This window comes from Schistocerca americana, chromosome 8 (assembly GCF_021461395.2).
Source record: "Schistocerca americana isolate TAMUIC-IGC-003095 chromosome 8, iqSchAmer2.1, whole genome shotgun sequence".
Taxonomy (NCBI): domain Eukaryota; kingdom Metazoa; phylum Arthropoda; class Insecta; order Orthoptera; family Acrididae; genus Schistocerca; species Schistocerca americana.
The window spans coordinates 267,839,323-267,848,055 of record NC_060126.1 but is presented as its reverse complement, the minus strand read 5'-3'; the positions used below and the strand labels follow the sequence as shown (position 1 = coordinate 267,848,055).

At 42.3% G+C, this 8,733-nt stretch overlaps 1 pseudogene; it reads left to right on the top strand.

Annotated features, from left to right (window-relative positions):
* The first annotated feature begins 249 nt into the window (after positions 1-249).
* On the top strand, positions 250-376 carry LOC124546396 (annotated as a pseudogene).
* Positions 377-8,733: the final 8,357 nt, after the last annotated feature.

Genomic DNA, 8,733 nt, shown 5'->3' with positions numbered 1-8,733 from the left:
CTAGTAATGCCTTCACTCCATCGCCGACGCTGGCACCAATGTGCTATTCATACGGGTCCCTGGGCACGTCAGCGTACACGAGAATGAGGTTGCTGATTATGCTGCTAAGGCTGCAACTGTATCATCCAGGCCTTGAAACTATTCTATCCCCTCAGACGATTTCATCATTGCTATCTCTAGGAACACTATCACTCTGGCACAAACACTGGCCGTTGCTCCCTGGAAACAGACTCAGGGGTATTACAGCCCGCCGACGGCCTTCCCGCAGTGGTAACACCGGTTCCCGTCAAATCCGTCAGATCACCGAAGTTAAGCGCTGTCGGGCTGGGCTAGCACTTGGGTGGGTGACCATACGGTCTGCCGAGCGCTGTTGGCAAGTCGGGTGCACTCAGCCCATGTGAGCAAAATGAGGAGGTACTTGATTGAGATGTAGCGGCTCCAGTCTCGTAAACTGACATACGGCCGGGAGAGAGGTGTGCTGACCACATGCCCCTCCATATCCGCACCTAGTTACGCCTGAGGTCTTAGGATGAGACGACGGCCGCTCGGTACCGCTGGACCTTCCAAGGCCTGTTCGGACGGAGTTTAGTTTAGTATTAAAGTCCTTTCTATAGCTTGGACAACTTCGACCGTCTTTATACCCGCTAGGAGCTGACAGTATTGGCTCTGTCTTTTCAGCGATTTTCACCAAGACGTATTAAGCTACAACCCCTCCACTTTCTAACACAGAGACATTTTTAACCTCTTTCCTTTTAAACACCCATGGGCTAGTGGAAGCGTCCTTCACTAGTAATCAAAACATATTGGGTCACTAGTAGGATCTCAGCCATTGTTTAAGGGGACCACACCCTGCCTATCTAACCCATGTTAATTTAGGCAAGTATTTGACCCATTTCTGAAAAACTATTTGGTGCAGGACCTTAATATTTTTACTGTATGTTACATGATGCTAAAAGAAACAACTGTACTATGTGGTCGAGCACTTGTAGCCGTGTCCACTCTTGAAATTTGAGCATTTACAATTCTCGCAAAGATCGGCTCTGAATTGACCCTTGTTTAACAGATCTTGGCTGCACTCGTCAACATTTCTTTTGGGAACGGGCGCTGATAACCTCACTGTTGTGCGCCCTAAAACACTAATCATCATCATCATCATCATCATCATCATCATCATCATCATCATCATCAACCGAGCGGTTCTAGGCGCTACACAGCCGCGCGACCGCTACGGCCGCAGGTTCGAATCCTGCCTCGGGCATGGATGTGAGTGATGTCCTTAGGGTAGTTAGGTTTAAGTAGTTCTAAGTTCTAGGGGACTTATGACCTTAGAAGCTAAGTCCCATAGTGCTCAGAGCCATTTGAACCATTGTACTAAAATCTGCTTTATCCATTTTATAGTTTTTAAGAAATACTTTTTTAAATTTATTAACAAAAAATATTAAGTTTTTTCTGCAGAAAATATTTTTTGTGAACTTCCTAAAGGGGGAATATTAATGAATGTAGTATCAGAGGTGGCTTTTTATGTTATGCATAATCTCTGAAGATTTCATTCATTTATCTACAATAGTTTCTGATATAATGGGGCATATGTACTGAAAATTTTAGTTTGCGGGAAATTGACTTTAAAGAGAAAACTTTTGAAATTTGTTACTTACAGTTAATTAAAACTGTCCTGCTGCATATGATGGCTCTTCTTTGGCCTCTAGCTGGTCTTCCATCTTCCTGGATGTTTGTCTTGCCTTCTTGGCCATATTAGATGCAGACCTGTCTGCATCGGCTATCCTCATTTTATCGCAATGTTGCAGCCCAGTGATCATATTTTCACCAGGATTATTTCCAGCTTTTTCAGTACCCAACACTTTCCAATATTACCACAACTGAATGTAATAACAGCATCATGAACTCCTAGTTTCATTGTATGTAAGCCTACAAATACAGGTTTAGGAAGGCGGTTCCAAATTATGCTGTTGAAACATTCAAATGGTTCAAATGGCTCTGAGCACTATGGGACTCAACTGCTGTGGTCATAAGTCCCCTAGAACTTAGAACTACTTAAACCTAACTAACCTAAGGACAGCACACAACACCCAGCCATCACGAGGCAGAGAAAATCCCTGACCCCGCCGGGAATCGAACCCGGGAACCCGGGCGTGGGAAGCGAGAACGCTACCGCACGACCACGAGATGCGGGCTGTTGAAACATTCATTCGGGTTCTGTGTCTGCCCATGCAGACATTTCCTTAGAAGGTCACGATGAGCCAAGTCTCTGAAAACAGGTTTAATTGCTGTAATAACAGCAGCAGGAAGAGAATGCTGGTGAGAATAAGTTTCTCCAGTTGCCTGAGCCCTATTGTATTTGCATCATCAATTTTCTCCTGATGGACACAATCCATGACATGGCTTATCATCAGTAGAGGACTTATGGAAGAATATGGCCCAAACATCTCTCTTCATTGCCTCCAGATTTTCTTTATTTCTCCTAATGGCCTGCCCATAGTATACCTGCAAATTTTCTATTTCAGTTTTAGTTAACCGACCCTGTCCGGTCAACAATTTTCCATCTACTTTTTTTCCTCTCATATCAACAGTTAGTTTTCTCAGCCTTGTTCCCAAACGTTTTTGAACATGGCCTACACTTCCTATTTTGCTGATAATGGCATCTCCATATGGCTTAGAGTTGCCAGTGGGTGTGTTGCCAGTGGGTGACAGAAAAGTAGGCGTGGCACATAAACACATGTGGTAGGAAAATGCTCTTTAAATGCTCGAAAAAAAAATTTCAGCAAAATCCTTTTCAGAGTATTTAAATAAAACCTTAATCTATCGAAATATGATTCAGAGTTAACAGAAGAAAGAGTAGCAAGAAGAAGGTTAACAGTAAAGTTAACATCAAATTTGTTGAGCACGAATTGAAGGAACTGTGCTACCTTGGAAGCAAAATTGTACATGACAGACGAAAAAAAGACGACATGCAAAGTAGACTATCACAGCAAATAAGGTATTCCTGACCGAAAGAAGTCTATCAGTATCAAACATAAGCCTTTATTTGAGGAAGAAATTACTGTTTGGCGAACAGCATTGCGAGGAAAACTGGAAAGAAGGGAATCAAAGCGTTTGAGTTGTGATGCCATAGAAGAATATTGAAAACTAGGTAAACTGATAAGGAATGAAAAAGACGTTTGCTGTATCGACGAAGTACGGAACATAGGGAAAACATCGACAAGGAATAACTTCCATTCTACTAGAGGAAGCTGCAGAGAGTGAAAACTGTATAAGACAGAGCTTGGACCACAACCAGTAAATAACTGAGGATGTAGGCTGCAACTGCTACTCTGAGATGAAGAAGTTGGTACTTGAGAGGAATTTGTGGTGGGCCGCAGCAAACCAGTCAGAAAACTGAACACTAAAAAAAACTTTTAATGTGTGTGTGTCATTTACAAGGTTCTAGCAGAGACAGTCTCTAGAGCGCAGTTTACTCCTTGCTCACAGTAGCAGAATGGTAAAGACGATTTAATTTTTGGTTGTGGAAGCCGGATGTCTTATAAACTTTCACTGAGCAGTCCGTTAAAGAGATGGCTCGCTCTAACTCCTTATTTCACTTCTCCATTTTGTTCGTTGCCTTTTAACTAGTTTCCAAGTCCACCTTCATTAGTCCTTACCGTTTTCCGCGCTTGGTAATGTGATTTGGGCTGTGTTACATAGCTTCAGCAAATACAGACTGTTTTACTTAGAAACCTGCCTTTTTAAGATGTATTTTGGACTCCTATAACTTGAGCCGTTTTGCGCTCTATAGCTAAACAAAGCATTCATTAGTATGAAATGAGCGTTTGTCTTACACTCGCATCTTAAGAAAAACTACATATCCCTTTCCTTCATCTAATTTTTGGTAACACAGGGTTGTTCACAAGTACCCTTAGTGTTGTAGAAGATGACTGCGTGAAAACCACAAAACATACCTAAATACACTACTGGCCATTCAAACTGCTACACCACGAAGACGACATGCTACATAGGCGAAATTTAACCGACAGGAAGAAGATGCTATGATATGCAAATGATTAGCTTTTCAGAGCATTCACACAAGGTTGGCGCCGGTGGAGACACCTACAACGTGCTGACATGAGGAAAGTTTCCAACCGATTTCTCATACACAAACGGCAGTTCACCGGCGTTGCCTAGTGAAACGTTGTTGTGATGCCTTGTGTAAGGAGGAGAAATGCGTACCATCACGTTTCCGACTTTGATAAAGGTCGGATTGTAGCCTATCGCGATTGCGGTTCGTCGTATCGCGACATTGCTGCTCGCGTTGGTCAATATCCAATGACTGTTAGCAGAATATGGAATCGGTGGGTAAAACGAAACGCCGTGCTGGATCCCTACGGCCTCGTATCACTAGCAGTCGAGATGACAGGCATCTTATCCGTATGGCTATAACGGAACGTGCAGCCACGTTTCGATCCCTGAGTCAACAGATGGGGACGTTTGCAAGACAACAACCATCTGCACGAACAGTTCGGCGACGTTTGCAGCAGCACGGACTATCAGCTCGGAGACCATGGCAGCATCATGATGGTCGCATCCGTGTTTGGCGACATCGCGGTGAACGCACATTGGAAGCGTGATGATGGTATGGGTTGCCATTGGTTACACGTCTCGGTCACCTCTTGTTCGCATTGACGGCACTTTGAACAGTGGACGTTACATTTCAGATGTGTTACGACCAGTGGCTCTACCCTTCATTCGATCACTGCGAAACACTACATTTCAGCAGGATAATGCACGACCGCATGTTGCAGGTCCGGTACGGGCCTTTCTGGATACAGAAAATGTTCGACTGCTGCCCTGGCCAGCACATTCTCCAGATCTATCACCAATTGAAAACGTCTTATCAATGGCCGAGAAACTGGCTCGTCACAATACGCCAGTCACTACTCTTGATGAACTGTGGTATCCTGTTGAAGCTGCATGGGCAGCTTTACCTGTACACGCCATCCAAGCTCTGTTTGACTCAATGCCCAGGCGTATCAAGGCCGTTATTACGGCCAGAGGTGGTTGTTCTGGGTACTGGTTTCTCAGGCTCTGTGCACCCAAATTGCGTGAAAATGTAATCACATGTCAGTTCTAGTATAATATATTTGTCCAATGAGTACCCGTTTATCAACTGCATTTCTTCTTGGTGTAGCAATTTTAATGGCCAGTAGTGTAAATACCCTGTGGCCGGCCCGAGTGGCCGAGCGGTTATAGGCGCTACAGTCTGGAACCGCGAGACCGCTACGGTCGCAGGTTCGAATCCTGCCTCGGGCATGGATGTATGTGATGTCCTTAGTTAGGTTTAAGTAGTTCTAAGTTCTAGGGGACTGATGACCTCAGCAGTTACGTCCCATAGTGCTCAGAGCCATTTGAACCATTTGAAATACACTGTGGTTATAATTAAAGTGCCGCTACTCACAGAAGAGTGTGGGCTGAAATAGTCGTATGGCAGCGAAATGTGGTAGATATTCTAAAGCGTCAATACAGAACCGATTTACGCTACAAAAAAAATTAGTTGCAATTTTGGCCACCAGGTGCAAATCTGGCACTGTAAATGCAATACGATGTAGAGAAATGTGACAATATGTAATGGATTAAGAACGGGGCATGGACAGAAAAACTCAAACAAGTGAAAAAGCCATAATGTTGATTTTATTATTAACTACCTCTTACACAGTTTGTTCAGTATGTGCACTGGAGACGTCGGCGAGACGCCGTTCAGCACCATATTTGTACCTGGTGACCAAAACTAACAATTTTCCAGTGTAAATCGGTTCCACATTAACGCATTAGCATGTCCACCAAATTCCGCTGCCGTACGATAATTACAGCCCGCACTGGAGTTCTGTGAGAAGCTGCACTTTAATTATAACCACCCGGTACATGTCAGTGGGTAGAGTAACTCCCCAAATTTTTAGCTCGCAAAACAGTTCCTCAAAAGGGCCCTGTTTGTGACACGGCAATGTCAATAAGGGCGGGAAAAAAATCTGTGTGCAACTCATTGAAATAGCTGCTGCTGCGTGGGAAGGCGCAGCGACAGCAGCCTGCTTTTGAAATGTGGAGGCACAAACTAATTTGATGTAACAATAGGCATCGAATGTTCTAACACCCCTGTCACCTAGTGATGCACTCTAAAAGTGCACAGGGTGCATATTACGTATCATTTATGTGGTGAGTCATTTATGTCTTGTGGTTTCACGCAGTCGTCTTCTGAAACCATGGATGCACTTAACAACACTTTATTAGTGTAACCGCCAGAGGGATGTATATTTTAAGGCACTTCACTTGTATTTGCAAGAAATGAATTTCGACCTAGCAGATTTAGTTCTCCTATTTCCTTACCTGTCCTCTTCCAAACGAGCTTGTGTGCCGTTGATAATCGCGATGTAGGGGATAAGTAACTGTGCAAAGTGTAGGGATAATTGGTTTTTAAAGCTGTCGGGCAAGCAGATGACGTTGAGAGTGACTGCGGCTGTACGGGAAGATAAAACTTATGAGATGAAACAATATGCCCACAATGAGACTTAGTGCCATCTGGTAGTACTGCGGGTACGTAACACCCTAAGAAAAGTATTTAAGTGCTGCAGAGACGAATTGGAAATCATTCTACTGACGATATGGGCCACAAATGAGGAAATCCCTTGACATATGCTGCTTCAACAAAGGGCAGATTGTTGTGGCCTGGATCCCACGAACGAGTATCTTGGAAACGGCAAAACGTCTGCATTATTTTTAGCAAGCCACCGAACGGTGCATGGCGAAGGGTACTTCTGGCACCACTAACTGATGGGCCTCCTACCTTGTTCCACTCTCGAATGACGCGTGGGAAGAATGATCGTTGGTAAGCCTGTGTGTTACCTTGTAAGTGAGTAGCCTTTACTTAAGCTTGCATTATCTGAAGTACAAACCTGGGAACGTGAAAACCTAAGTGTGCTACTGAGCTCAAAACCACACCACTTATATGAAATTGAAAATAATCCTGTGCGTGTGTAAACCGATCTCATTCATAAGCAAAGAAATAAGCAACTCAATAGCTTCACGCTCAGGATACTTGGTCAGTGCGAACTGTTTGAAAAAAAAAAAAGTAACTGTACACAAAAAAGTAATGTCGACCTATACAAGAATATAACCTGAAACACACGAAAATTTTTGAACTGGCATATGGCCTTGGTAAAATAAACTAACTGACAGAACGTACATTGCACAAAGGAAACGAAACAATCGCGTTTTGTGAATCTCACCTGCAAAATGAAGTACACGCAGAAATAGCAACTCAACAATACTCCGCAACAGCTAAAAAAAATACTGTTAAAAACAGACTACAGTTTGTCCGGGGAAATTGGGTTCATAATCTTGACACAGAATTTCAATGAAACACACGACAATCTTGAAGTTCTGAAATTTCAGTTAGGAAGGAACTTACCAAAGAAAACAATTATAGACTCTAATATGAAAATACATTTAATCTAATAACTTCCATTGTACAGTAAATTAACTCAGAAGATCAAGCAACAGAATAATTATCAAAAACTCGACTGCGACTAGGGCGAAGTGAATCAACAATACAGGTCTACAAAAATAAAGATAAACTTTTTACATCATCAAATAATACCTCGTTCTTCATTTCAAAACCTTTTCAATGTCCTCTGTAAGGAGTGTGTCAGAACTATTCCATTACTTTGATTAAATATTACACTGAGTATCGAAAACAATAAAGCCAACTTAAGGCTATTTTTTGCATTGTGTAAGATTGGAAATAAATAAGCACTCAGATATCGATAGTAACAGTCTGAGGGCGAAACATGGGAGCGCGATTCTAAGCACTGTTTTAAGACGAGGTCTGTCTGCGGATTAAAATTTCAGTATAGTTGGGTGAGTACTCGGAGACACAAGACGTGTTACGCTGGCTGTACGAGTTCATCGGTGATGGCAGATCTTACCAAAGTCAAGGCCTGATTTCATGTATATGGCCAGGAGAGATTTAGATGGCTTAGCTACGCTTGAAGATGGAATTCAAGGTAAAATTCGCAGGCATAGCACAAAAGCAATTGCAGGGTTAGGCTCGTGATTGATAGTCCGAATTTGCAATAATACCATGTTTTGCTTGTCAGTTAAAGAAACCTCCTTATCCTCCAAATAATAATAATTATTCTTCGCATCCAATTCATACATATGCTGTGGTTATTAAATGTTAATGTAACTTTGAAATTGAAATAATTTGTTAACGTGGCACTCAGCCATTATTGATATTTATGAGATCATTGTCAGGTATTTCGCTATTATTAATACTTGTCAAACTATTATTGGTCATGGTGATTTCTGAAGTTTTTAAATAGACTTAATTTATGAAATCCCTTCTTACAAGTTATTTAGTGGTTGATAAGACCCAAGCAAACTCCTTTTTATCAAATTCATTCTTAGTAACAATAAGCTTAGCCGCTGCTGCTGCATGCTGCTGCGAATTACTGTAAACCACTTGGAAAAGGCAGTCCTCTAAAGAGATGAGTGCAAAACTTAGGGCCAAAACAGACACACTGACTCACCACAACATGTCATGTACTCTAATCCAGTAAATTCCGTTGCACACGTCAAGTTCTGTACCACTCGTAAATTCTTATTCAAATACGCAGTCAGATAGCTTATCTGAATGTTAATTTTAAGTTTTTCATGTAATGATTTGTTGAGGGCTAAATGACAGTGAAACTG